This window comes from Pseudophryne corroboree, chromosome 9 (assembly GCF_028390025.1).
Source record: "Pseudophryne corroboree isolate aPseCor3 chromosome 9, aPseCor3.hap2, whole genome shotgun sequence".
Taxonomy (NCBI): Eukaryota; Metazoa; Chordata; class Amphibia; order Anura; family Myobatrachidae; genus Pseudophryne; species Pseudophryne corroboree.
In genome coordinates, this window is record NC_086452.1 from 350,754,572 (window position 1) to 350,767,338 (window position 12,767).

At 45.4% G+C, this 12,767-nt stretch overlaps 1 protein-coding gene across 6 annotated transcripts in view; it reads right to left on the reverse strand.

Moving 5' to 3' along the window:
- The window catches only part of NCF4 (neutrophil cytosolic factor 4), a 554,470-nt gene that overhangs the window by 123,028 nt on the left and 418,675 nt on the right, over nt 1-12,767 (reverse strand). Inside the window, exon 3 of one of the 6 annotated variants that reach the window (XM_063940670.1) lies at nt 12,370-12,422. The exons of the other annotated variants lie outside the window; for them this stretch is intronic. The gene's annotated coding sequence lies outside the window, so the exon portion shown is untranslated. The remainder of the gene's footprint in view (nt 1-12,369; nt 12,423-12,767) is intronic. 6 annotated transcript variants of the gene reach the window in all.

A 12,767-nucleotide genomic window follows, 5' to 3' on the forward strand; every position in this document is an offset into this window, starting at 1 on the left:
ACATTTTCCTTGGCGTCTCCAGACTCTGTCACGTCTGCCACATGTGCTCAGTGAGAACCTGCTTTCATCTGTGAAGAGCACAGGGCGCCAGTGGCGTATTTGCCAATCTTGGTGTTCTCTGGCAAATGCCAAACATCCTGCACGGTGTTGGGCTGTAAGCACAACCCACACCCGTGGGCGTCGGGCCCTCATACCACCCTCATGGAGTCTGTTTCTGATCGTTTGAGTAGACACATGCACATTTGTGGCTTGCTGGAGGTCGTTTTGCAGGGCTCTGGCAGTGCTCCTCCTGTTCCTCCTTGCACAAAGGCGGAGGTAGCGGTCCTGCTGCTGGGTTGTTGCCCTCATACGGCCTCCTCCACGTCTCCTGATGTACTGGCCTGTCTCCTGGTAGTGCCTCCATGCTCTGGACACTACGTTGACAGACACAGCAAACCTTCTTGCCACAGCTCGCATTGATGTGCCATCCTGGATGAGCTGCACTACCTGAGCCACTTGTGTGGTTTGTAGGGAGGTCATACAGGCACGTGGAGGCCACACAGACTACTGAGCCTCATTTTGACTTGTTTTAAGGACATTACATCAAAGTTGGATCAGCCTGTAGTGTGTTTTTCCACTTTAATTTTGAGGGTGACTCCAAATCCAGACCTCTATGGGTTAATAAATTTGATTTCCATTGATAATTTTTGTGTGATTTTGTTGTCAGCACATTCAACTATGTAAAGAACAAAGTATTTAATAAGAATATTTCATTCATTCAAATCTAGGATGTGTTATTTTAGTGTTCCCTTATTTTTTTGAGCAGTGTATATGTACTATAATTAAAATAAAGTAAACTTTTATTGCATTTACAAGTGCCACCAGGAAGACAGCAGGCTGCAGAGGACGCTGACAAACATTAATAATACTCATGCAGCTAAAAAAAAAAAAAATTTTTTTAGTGGAGGGGGGTTTCTGGGTGCTCGGAAACCCCCCCTGGGTGCGCCACTGAGGGGGACAGAGAGAGTATAGGGGGACAGAGAGGGGTGCTGAGAGGAGAGAAGGGAGAAGAGAGGAAAAAGAGAGATGGGCAGAGAGGGGAGATGGGCGAGAGAGAGGGGTGTGAGAAAGAGAGAGAGGATAGAAGAGTGAGGTGCAGAGAGATAACAAAAGACATAAAAATCCAACAGTCCATAGGCAAAAGTAAATACAGCCATACAACACCATTCTTCCATCACTGTAGCTCCAAGCATAAAAAAAAGATACTATCATTAAATATTAGAGATGAGCGGGTTCGGTTTCTTTGAATCCGAACCCGCACGAACTTCACTTTTTTTTTCACGGGTCCGAGCGACTCGGATCTTCCCGCCTTGCTCGGTTAACCCGAGCGCGCCCGAACGTCATCATGACGCTGTCGGATTCTCGCGAGGCTCGGATTCTATCGCGAGACTCGGATTCTATATAAGGAGCCGCGCGTCGCCGCCATTTTCACACGTGCATTGAGATTGATAGGGAGAGGACGTGGCTGGCGTCCTCTCCATTTAGATTAGATTTAGAAGAGAGAGAGAGAGAGAGATTGCTGTGATACTGTAGATTAGAAGAGAGTGCAGAGTGCAGACAGAGTTTAGTGACTGACGACCACAGTGACCAGTGACCACCAGAGACAGTGCAGTTGTTTGTTTTATTTAATATATCCGTTCTCTGCCTGAAAAAAACGATACACAGTCACACAGTGACTCAGTCTGTGTGCACTGCTCAGCCCAGTGTGCTGCACATCAATGTATTGTATATAAAGCTTATAATTGTGGGGGAGACTGGGGAGCACTGCAGGTTGTTATAGCAGGAGCCAGGAGTACATGATAAATAATATTATATTAAAATTAAACAGTGCACACTTTTGCTGCAGGAGTGCCACTGCCAGTGTGACTAGTGGTGACCAGTGCCTGACCACCAGTATATTAGTAGTATTGTATACTATCTCTTTATCAACCAGTCTATATTAGCAGCAGACACAGTACAGTGCGGTAGTTCACGGCTGTGGCTACCTCTGTGTCGGCACTCGGCAGGCAGTCCGTCCATCCATAATTGTATTATAATATATACCACCTAACCGTGGTTTTTTTTTCGTTCTTTATACCGTCGTCATACTAGTTGTTACGAGTATACTACTATCTCTTTATCAACCAGTGTACAGTGCGGTAGTTCACGGCTGTGGCTACCTCTGTGTCGGAACTCGGCAGGCAGTCCGTCCATCCATAATTGTATTATAATATATACCACCTAACCGTGGTTTTTTTTTCGTTCTTTATACCGTCGTCATACTAGTTGTTACGAGTATACTACTATCTCTTTATCAACCAGTGTACAGTGCGGTAGTTCACGGCTGTGGCTACCTCTGTGTCGGCACTCGGCAGGCAGTCCGTCCAACCATAATTGTATTATATACCACCTAACCGTGGTTTTTTTTTCATTCTTTATACCGTCGTCATACTAGTTGTTACGAGTATACTACTATCTCTTTATCAACCAGTGTACAGTGCGGTAGTTCACGGCTGTGGCTACCTCTGTGTCGGCACTCGGCAGGCAGTCCGTCCAACCATAATTGTATTATATACCACCTAACCGTGGTTTTTTTTTCATTCTTTATACCGTCGTCATACTAGTTGTTACGAGTATACTACTATCTCTTTATCAACCAGTGTACAGTGCGGTAGTTCACGGCTGTGGCTACCTCTGTGTCGGCACTCGGCAGCCCGTCCATAATTGTATATACCAGTGACCTAACCGTGGTTTTTTTTTCTTTCTTTATACATACATACTAGTTACGAGTATACTATCTCTTTATCAACCAGTCTATATATTAGCAGCAGACACAGTACAGTGCGGTAGTTCACGGCTGTGGCTACCTCTGTGTCGGCACTCGGCAGCCCGTCCATAATTGTATATACCACCTAACCGTGGTTTTTTTTTCTTTCTTTATACATACATACTAGTTACGAGTATACTATCTCTTTATCAACCAGTCTATATATTAGCAGCAGACACAGTACAGTGCGGTAGTTCACGGCTGTGGCTACCTCTGTGTCGGCACTCGGCAGCCCGTCCATAATTGTATATACCACCTAACCGTGGTTTTTTTTTCTTTCTTTATACATACATACTAGTTACGAGTATACTATCTCTTTATCAACCAGTCTATATATTAGCAGCAGACACAGTACAGTGCGGTAGTTCACGGCTGTGGCTACCTCTGTGTCGGCACTCGGCAGCCCGTCCATAATTGTATATACCAGTGACCTAACCGTGGTTTTTTTTTTCTTTCTTTATACATACATACTAGTTACGAGTATACTATCTCTTTATCAACCAGTCTATATATTAGCAGCAGACACAGTACAGTGCGGTAGTTCACGGCTGTGGCTACCTCTGTGTCGGCACTCGGCAGCCCGTCCATAATTGTATATACCACCTAACCGTGGTTTTTTTTTCTTTCTTTATACATACATACTAGTTACGAGTATACTATCTCTTTATCAACCAGTCTATATATTAGCAGCAGACACAGTACAGTGCGGTAGTTCACGGCTGTGGCTACCTCTGTGTCGGCACTCGGCAGCCCGTCCATAATTGTATACTAGTATCCAATCCATCCATCTCCATTGTTTACCTGAGGTGCCTTTTAGTTGTGCCTATTAAAATATGGAGAACAAAAATGCCACTCCTAGATGGGCCCGGTGTTTGTGTCGGCCACTAGGGTCGCTAATCTTACTCACACAGCTACCTCATTGCGCCTCTTTTTTTCTTTGCGTCATGTGCTGTTTGGGGAGGGTTTTTTGGAAGGGACATCCTGCGTGACACTGCAGTGCCACTCCTAGATGGGCCCGGTGTTTGTGTCGGCCACTAGGGTCGCTTATCTTACTCACACAGCGACCTCGGTGCAAATTTTAGGACTAAAAATAATATTGTGAGGTGTGAGGTATTCAGAATAGACTGAAAATGAGTGTAAATTATGGTTTTTGAGGTTAATAATACTTTGGGATCAAAATGACCCCCAAATTCTATGATTTAAGCTGTTTTTTAGTGTTTTTGGAAAAAAAACACCCGAATCCAAAACACACCCGAATCCGACAAAAATAATTCGGTGAGGTTTTGCCAAAACGCGTTCGAACCCAAAACACGGCCGCGGAACCGAACCCAAAACCAAAACACAAAACCCGAAAAATTTCAGGCGCTCATCTCTATTAAATATGTGTCAGCAAATAAAACAATAAATATATCCCAGCGGCGCCGGTATCTTTTGCTGCCTCTGAGTCCATGTCATGTACTGTATGTGGGCTGCTTACTTCTCTTGTACATCTCTCTCCCTCTCCTCCCATTGCATCTGCGCCCTTTTCTTCCTCTCTCTCCCTTCACTGCTGACAGACGAACCGGCAACCGGGGCTAACTGATGGTAGGTCTCAGACACTCAGAGCCTCCCGGCCACCCAGAGCAATTGCAGGCACTGCGGGGCTGCTGTAGGGTCCGCCTCTGGAAGGAAGATCAGAAGTGTGGTGATGATGGCTATCGCTAGCCAGTGCTCCGCGCACGGATGCCGCCCAGGCTGCTGCTGACGTTATATGGTCGCAGCTATGTTAATCAATGTGCCTATAGTACACTGTCACTGTGGCTGTGTGTTACAGGGGAGAGGGTGGGTGTGGATCTGTACTGAATGCCACAGTTGGGTAGGAGCGGCTCTGGACAGGGAGGCCCCCCTTATAGGGGGGCCCGGGGTTACTAACCCCCAGTGACCCCCCCTTAATCCGGCTCTGGTCTATCCCCTCTTGGTCTTTCTCCTTTTTATTTTTATTTCTTTCATTTTCTCTTCAGCTGTCTGTCTCATTTTTTGTGTGTGATTTTGTCCCACCCCAGACTGGTCTGCTGGCTGTCGGGCAAGGTATCTGACAGACATGAGGGTTCCCCCAGTCTTGGCTACAGTCTCCCAATAATAAATAATAATCTTTACACTTTTACTGTGCTTCTCTTTTTCTTTTTTTTCTTTTGTATCTGAATTTTTTTTGTGATTTTAAAAATTAACAAAAGAAGCTGGGGAATAGGGCTACTGACGACACCCAAAAAAAAAAACGACACTGGGAGCCACCTCATGGGTGTGTTGCATACTTGCTTACCTGACCCTCTCCATGAGGGAGATAATGCTCTGTTCCTGGACTTTCCTGGTAATGTATGATTGCCATCACCTGTGGTGAAACACCTTTCTTATCAATTAACTAGCTCACCAAAGGTGATGGCAATCTTACATTACCAGGAAAGTCCAGGAACAGAGCATTTTCTCCCTCATGGAGAGGGACAGGTAGGCAAGTATGGACTGTGTTAGAAGAGCTGCTAAGTTGCTAATTATTTTTAAAATGTGGACTGTTACATCCAACTCATTGATAACTGAATGACTTAGACCCAGGCAACGCCGGGTATTTCAGCTAATATATATATATATATATATATATATATCTATGTATGTGTGTCATCAACAATTATTTTGCCTCCGGGCAACAGAGACGAACTTAGGCCACTGGATTGGCCATAGGCCTCACCTGGAATTTTCTTAGTAGGCCAGCAGCCCTATGATAGCATGGAGTTGCTGAATGGTGCGCTCAGTGTGTTTAAAAGTGAAACAGTTAAACTGTCTAAACCAGGCATTCTCAACTGGTCCTCAAGACACACCAACAGTCCAGGTTTTAGTGATATCCTGGCTTCAGCACAGTTGGTTAAATCAAAACAACTATGTAACTAATTAAGTCACCTGTGCTCAATCATGGATATCACTAAAACCTGGACTGTTAGTGTGTCTTGTGGACCGAGGTTGGGAATGCCTGGCCTAAAGCAACCAATGCAAGCAGGTAATACTCACTCCAGTGATACGGAGAGCATATAGCAGGGCCGGCTCCAGGCATGTTCGAATAGAGCGGCCGCACAGGGCGCCACCCTTAATGGGTGGCGCGCGCTGGCGCCACCATATTCGAACCTGGAGCCGATCCTGTGCAGCATTGGCCGTGAACTCTTGTGTGCGCTATGCGCGCTGAGCGGCGCCGGTGTCTAACGTCAGACGCCGGCGCCGTGCAGCGCGCATAGCGCACACAAGCGCTTTGGTGGCCGCCCGCCCGCACCCGGACCTGCAACTGCAGCATCCGCCCGCCCGCCCGCCCGCATCCGGACCTGGACCCGGACAGCAGTACTCCTCCCCCTCGCAGCGCCGCAGGTATTTTGAGGGGGGGGGACATTTATGGATGGCACTGTGTGGGGGCATTTATCTGGCACTGTGTGGGCATTTATCTGGCACTGTGGGGTCACATCTGCACTGCGGGGGCATTTATCTGGCACTGGGGGCATTTATCTGGCACTGTGGGGGCATTTATATGGCACTGTGGGGGCATTTATATGGCACTGTGGGGGCATTTATATGGCACTGTGGGGGCATTTATCTGCACTGTGGGGGCATTTATCTGGCACTGTGGCGGCATACCTGGCACTGTGGGGGCATTTATGTATCTGGCACTGCTGGGGGGCATGTCATGTGTAGCTGGCACGGCTGGGGAGCATATCATGTAGTGATCCCGCTAGGCATCTGTGGCTAGGCAATGTGTCTAATATGCTCTGCCTGGCGCAAAGTGTCTAACGTGCTCTGCCTGGCGCAAAGTGTCTAGGAGGTTCTACCTGGTGCAGTGTGTATTAACTGCACTACTGTGTGGTGTAATGCGAATTGCCACTATTATGTGGCCACGCACCTTCCCCACGAAGCAACGCCCCTAAATTTTTGCTGCGCGCCTTTGGCGCGCATTGTCCATGCTTTAACATGTAGGTGGATGAGCACCAAGCATTACAGTATGTACATCATTTTGCCCTCCTAACTTAAAAATATGCCCTCCCTGTGATCAGCACCCTGCCCTAAAAAGTGAACACTATCATGTGTAGCTGGCACTGCTGGGGGGCATATTGTGTGTAGCTGGCACTGCTGGGGGACATGTCATGTGTAGCTGGCACTGCTGGGGGGCATATCATGTCTATCTGGCACTGCACATTATGTGTATCTGGCACTGTACTGGAGACATTATGTGTATCTGACACTATACTGGAGACATTGTGTGTAAGGAACACTACTGTGGCTGTTATGTGTAAGGTTGCTAATTGTGTGCGTAGAGGGGGTGTGAAAATATATTTATTTATAGACTAATAATATGAAGTTATGAGGCCACACCCACTTTTCCAGAGGCCACACCCACTTTTCCTGGAGCACGCACGCATGGCGGGGTGGGGTGGGGGGGGCGCTTTTACATGTTCTCGCTCAGGGTACTAGTAGGCCTGGAGCCGGCCCTGGCATATAGAATAGAGTACAGTACAGGTTATGGGTCGTTGGGTCGACACGACTTAAGTCGACAGTCATTAGGTCATCCACTATTGGTAGACATGCATTAGGTCGACAGGTCAAAAGGTCGACATGAGTTTTTTTTAGTTTTTTTTTGGTGTTGTTTTCTTCGTAAAGTGACGGGGAACCCCAATTAGTGCACCGTGTCGACTCGCATGCTTCAGGCAAGGTGCCTCGCTCCGCTACCGCTGCGCTCGGCACAGGTTACCGTTCCCAATTGTAGTCCACGTCGATCAAAGTATAAAAAAGTAAAAAAAAAAAAAAAATTTGAAAAACTAATTTTGACCTTTTGACCTGTCGACCTAGGACAGTGATGGCTAACCTTTTCAGCTTGGTGTGTCGAAAATCGGAAAAAAGTGTAGCCTTCCTCGGGTCGCGTGTCACTTCAACAAATATCAATAATTTGGTGATATTTGCAGCCATAATAAAGAAAGAGTTATATATTTAATATATTTATTATATTTACTAGTTAAAAAAGCAAAAAACAAATAATGATTTACCAGACTTAGTGACTTTTCTGTTGCTGAATTGCATTTGCTAAATCTTGCAGGGTTGTAGTCGGCATACTGAAGACCACCCGTATTTTGTGCACTTCGGGGCCAAGCAAGCGCTACTAACTTAATCTGTCAGTCTGTTTCTTTTATTTGTTTTAATATTATTTAATGCTGAGAATTATTTTGTACCAGGAGTCAGTCCAACAACACTGTTACAGAGGTAATTAAAAACCTATTAAATTAAATGCTTTATTACCTCTGTAACGGTGTTGTTGGACAGACTCCTGGTACAAAATAATTTAAAGCACTACACTACGTAATGATTGCACTTACAGGAGAGCAACACAATGCTGCTTATCACAAGTCCTCCTGCGCTGTTTATGACGGACTGGGCTGGGGTGATCACACAGGGCTGTGAAACTCGTCTCCCGGGTCTCAGGCCTGCAGGTGCAGGATGTGGGGATCGGAAGGCCACCTTACTTGGCTGTCTACAGGGCTGTGAACCTCGCCGATCACCTTTCCTCCTGTAGCGTTCTTCCGACCGGTTCTCTGCAGAGCGCTCGCGCCAGCGGTGACACCACGCCTCCATGCAACAAGCAGGGATTGGAGCAGAGCCGCACATGACGCAACAAGCAGGGATTGGAGCAGAGCAGCACATGTAACCAAAGGGCAGCGCCAACAGGCGTGTCAGTCAAAGTGCCTCGGCGTGTCACGAGTGACACGCGTGTCATAGGATAGCCATCACGGACCTAGGACATGTCGACCTAATGACCATGTCAACATAGTGACCATGTCGACCTAATGCATGTCGACATATAGTGGTCGACCTAATGACCGTATCCCACAGTACATCCCCTACCTCTGTCAATTTAGCCCCACTTGGTGACAAGTTGATACAATCTACACCATGAAGCCACTTTCACAATATTCAGAAGGCCCATTTATATTCCCAACCTGCCCCTATCTAGAGGAATTGCAATGTGTAATACAAAATGATAGACAAATTCTGAACCTGACTCAGGGGGTCATTCCGAGTTGATCGCTCGCTAGCAGTTTTTAGCAGCCGTGCAAACGCTATGCTGCCTCCCACTGGGAGTGTATGGTAGCTTAGCAGAAGTGCAAACGAAAGGATTGCAGAGCGGCTACAAAATAATTTTGTGCAGTTTCAGAGTAGCTTCAGACCTACTCAGCGCTTGCGATCACTTCAGACTATTCAGTTCCTGTTTTGACGTCACAAACACGCCCTGCGTTCGCCCATCCACGTCTGCATTTTCCCTGGCACGCCTGCGTTTTTCCAAACACTCCCTGAAAACGGTCAGTTGACACCCAGAAACGCCCTCTTCCTGTCAATCACTCTTCAGCCAGCAGTGCGACTGAAAAGCTTTGCCAAACCCTGTGTGAAACTACATCGCCCATTGTAAAAGTACGATGTGCGTGCGCATTGCGCCGCATACGCAGAAGTGCCGATTTTTTGCCTGATCTGTGTGCAGCGAACGAAAGCAGCTAGCGATCAACTCGGAATGACCCCCTCAGTAAGAAGACCTCATAGTATTTCTAGCTAATTGTGTCTTCCTCCTGTAACTGACTGCCCCTGATGGGTCTTGTTTCCTACGGTCTACTGACAACTGAACATTTATCACTATGTCTCTGTCGTAAGACCCAGCGACGGCGACATAGCATAACCACTGCCATAGGCTGCTGGCAGTTATATGAGGATCAAATGAGGACAAGCAGCTATCAACAGTGTCATACAGTTACAAATGACTAATCCCAGGACACTGTCACAGGTGCAGCTAATGCTTTCACACTGACCAAGCAAATAGTAAATTAGGAAAGTTTATGCAAATCCAGGACTGCACTGATTACATTAAACAGCATTGACTTTTATGCTGTCGATAAGAATGTGCTTTTTACTGGTGCCCTTGAATAGTCAAATAACTTTCCGCGGCCATCTACGTCTGCCTGTACCTGGAGAGACAGGACAGGTGGGTGATGATGCATTTCAAGATAAGTACAGTTCTACATATGTACAGAAATATAATACTTTTCCACAACTTTTTTTTTTTTTACAGTAATTAACACCCATTTTGCAAAAAATCAGCATCACCCCCTATATGTCATAAGAAAAATAAAATATGGTTGTGTCTAAATTCAAGGGGGTAAATTTACTAAGGTGGGAGTTTTTTTTAGAACTGGTGATGTTGCCCATAGCAATCAATCAGATTCTACTTAACATTTGTCTAGCTGCTTCTAGAAGATAATAGATACAATCTGATTGGTTGCTATGGGCAACATCACCAGTTCTAAAAATCTCCCACCTTAGTAAATTTACCCCATGTTGTCTAAAGGACCCATGACATAACAACCATGTGACCCGTGATGGCAGCGGGAGGAGCACGGTCGGCTCAAGTTGTACTCTTGCGGGCTCGCTTCAATTGCCACGCTTCGGGCATGGTGGTTACTATTCCCAATTGATGTCCATGTGGATAGTAAAAGTGCTTTCGCACTGACCTTGTCGCAGGTCACATGGTTGTGAGGTCACAGGTCCTTTGGCCCACTTGGATCTAGCATCTACCAAGAAAATATGGGCACTGGAAGCAATAATTAAATCAATATAATATTCTGTGGAGTTCATTAGAAACAAGCTGCTACAGCTGACCCCACAAAGTAGATCTGGAAGCCTACAGAACGCAATCTAGCAAGCAAAATAAATGAGAGCACTTGTAGTAAGCTGCTGGTACGAAAATGTTTAAAACAGATATTTATTACAAATATATTAAAATAATACAGTTCAAAATCGTACAAAAGGTAAATACAGGTCAAGTCGGACTAACCAGTTAACATACGCTCGGATTAACCAGTTCACATACGCTCGGATTAACCATACACTCGGACTAACCAGTTAACATACGCTCGGATTAACCAGTTCACATACGCTCGGATTAACCATACACTCGGACTAACCAGTTCACATACACTCGTACTAACCAGTTTACATACACTCGGATTAACCATACACTCGTACTAACCAGTTTACATACACTCGGATTAACCATACACTCGGACTAACCAGTTCACATACACTCGTACTAACCAGTTTACATACACTCGGATTAACCATACACTCGGACTAACCAGTTCACATACACTCGGATGGGTATGGGACTCAGGGTCGACAGTGTCTAGGTCGACACACATTAGGTCGACAGTGAGTGGGTCGACGCGGCCATTAGGTCGACATGAACAAGGTAAACATGGAAAAAGGTCGGCAATAGTTTTTTTGGTGTCGTTTTCTTCGTAAAGTGACGGGAACCCCAATTAGTGCACAGCGTCCCCTTGCATGGATCGCGAGCTTCGGGTAAGGTGCCTCGCTCCGCTACCACTGCGCTCGGCACAGGTTACTGTTCCCAATTGTTGTCCACGTGGATCGTAAAGTATGAAAAAGTTAAAAAAAAACAAAACATGAAAAACTCATGTCGACCTTTTTCCATGTTGACCAGTAGGTGTCGACCTAATGTGTGTTGACCTAGACACTATCGACCATGAGTCCGGTTTCCCACTCGGACTAACCAGTTCACAACACAAACAGACTAACCAGTTTACATACACTCAGACTAACCAGTTCACATACATATTAGAGATTACTGTGGTGCAGAAAAAATATATATTGTATAAATAAAATACACTAGCCCAGTTGTAATGTAGATAGTTAGCAGGGAGCCTATAGCTGTCACAAACACAGGAAGCTGGCATACAAATTCTGCAGCAGTGTTAAGTGCCAAAGCAGGATGATTTGATTAGTCTGAAGCAGATATTGCAGCACAGTCACTATGTGAGAGCAGTAAAGGCAGAAATACACAGCAACAAGTAAAAGTTAACAATGTGGTGTTATAAACCATTGTTCTGATGCATTAGGTGTTAATGTATATTCAGAACATTCAAATGTAATTTTATCACGTATTGGGGGTAATTCCAAGTTGATCGCAGCAGGAAATTTTTTAGCAGTTGGGCAAAACGATGTGCACTGTAGGGGGGCAGATATAACATGTGCAGAGAGAGATAGATTTGGGTGTGGTGAGTTCAATCTGCAATCTAAATTGCAGTGTAAAAATAAAGCAGCCAGTATTTACCCTGCACAGAAACAAAATAACCCACCCAAATCTAACTCTCTCTGCAAATGTTATATCTGCCACACCTGCAGTGCACATGGTTTTGCCCAACTGCTAAAAAATTTCCTGCTGCGATCAACTTGGAATTACCCCCATTGTTGTAATAATTTACCAATGCAACAGGAAGCCAACCTGTTCTTACTGCACAGAAAGAAACCTATACTGGCTTGCCCAGCCACACAGCTGTAAAATATCACAGATACTCTACAGATTATTGGCTCTGTAACCCACCAGACACAATAAAGATGCTTGAGCTCCATAATGTACAGTATCAGGGAACTATATACAATGCCATGCTGTTTGTGTGACTCACCTGTCCCACGCTTTAGCTGCTTCCGTGGATGCCGCTTACTGTCATCTCTGCTGCTAGAAAGGGAAGTTTGTTTAATAAATTGTGAAAAGCAGAAGGCTAGTAATAGGAAGTGGTGAGAGATTTCATCCTCCCACTAGCTCGTCTGTCTGTTTCTAAACTCCCCATTTACTAATGTGATGATAGCGACGAAAACTGGAGATTTGGGCCAGATTTAGGAAGGATTAGCCTGTGTATTAAGTAACACTATAGTGACTTTGTGGATGCTAAAATAGTAATGCATAGCACTTTGTGATTATACTGTTATATTTGTGAGTAATCACTAAAAATTAATTTCAATAATCTTCCATTTAATAATGAGGAGTTCTTAATTAGTTTTGCGGACGTTCCACCTTTCCCTT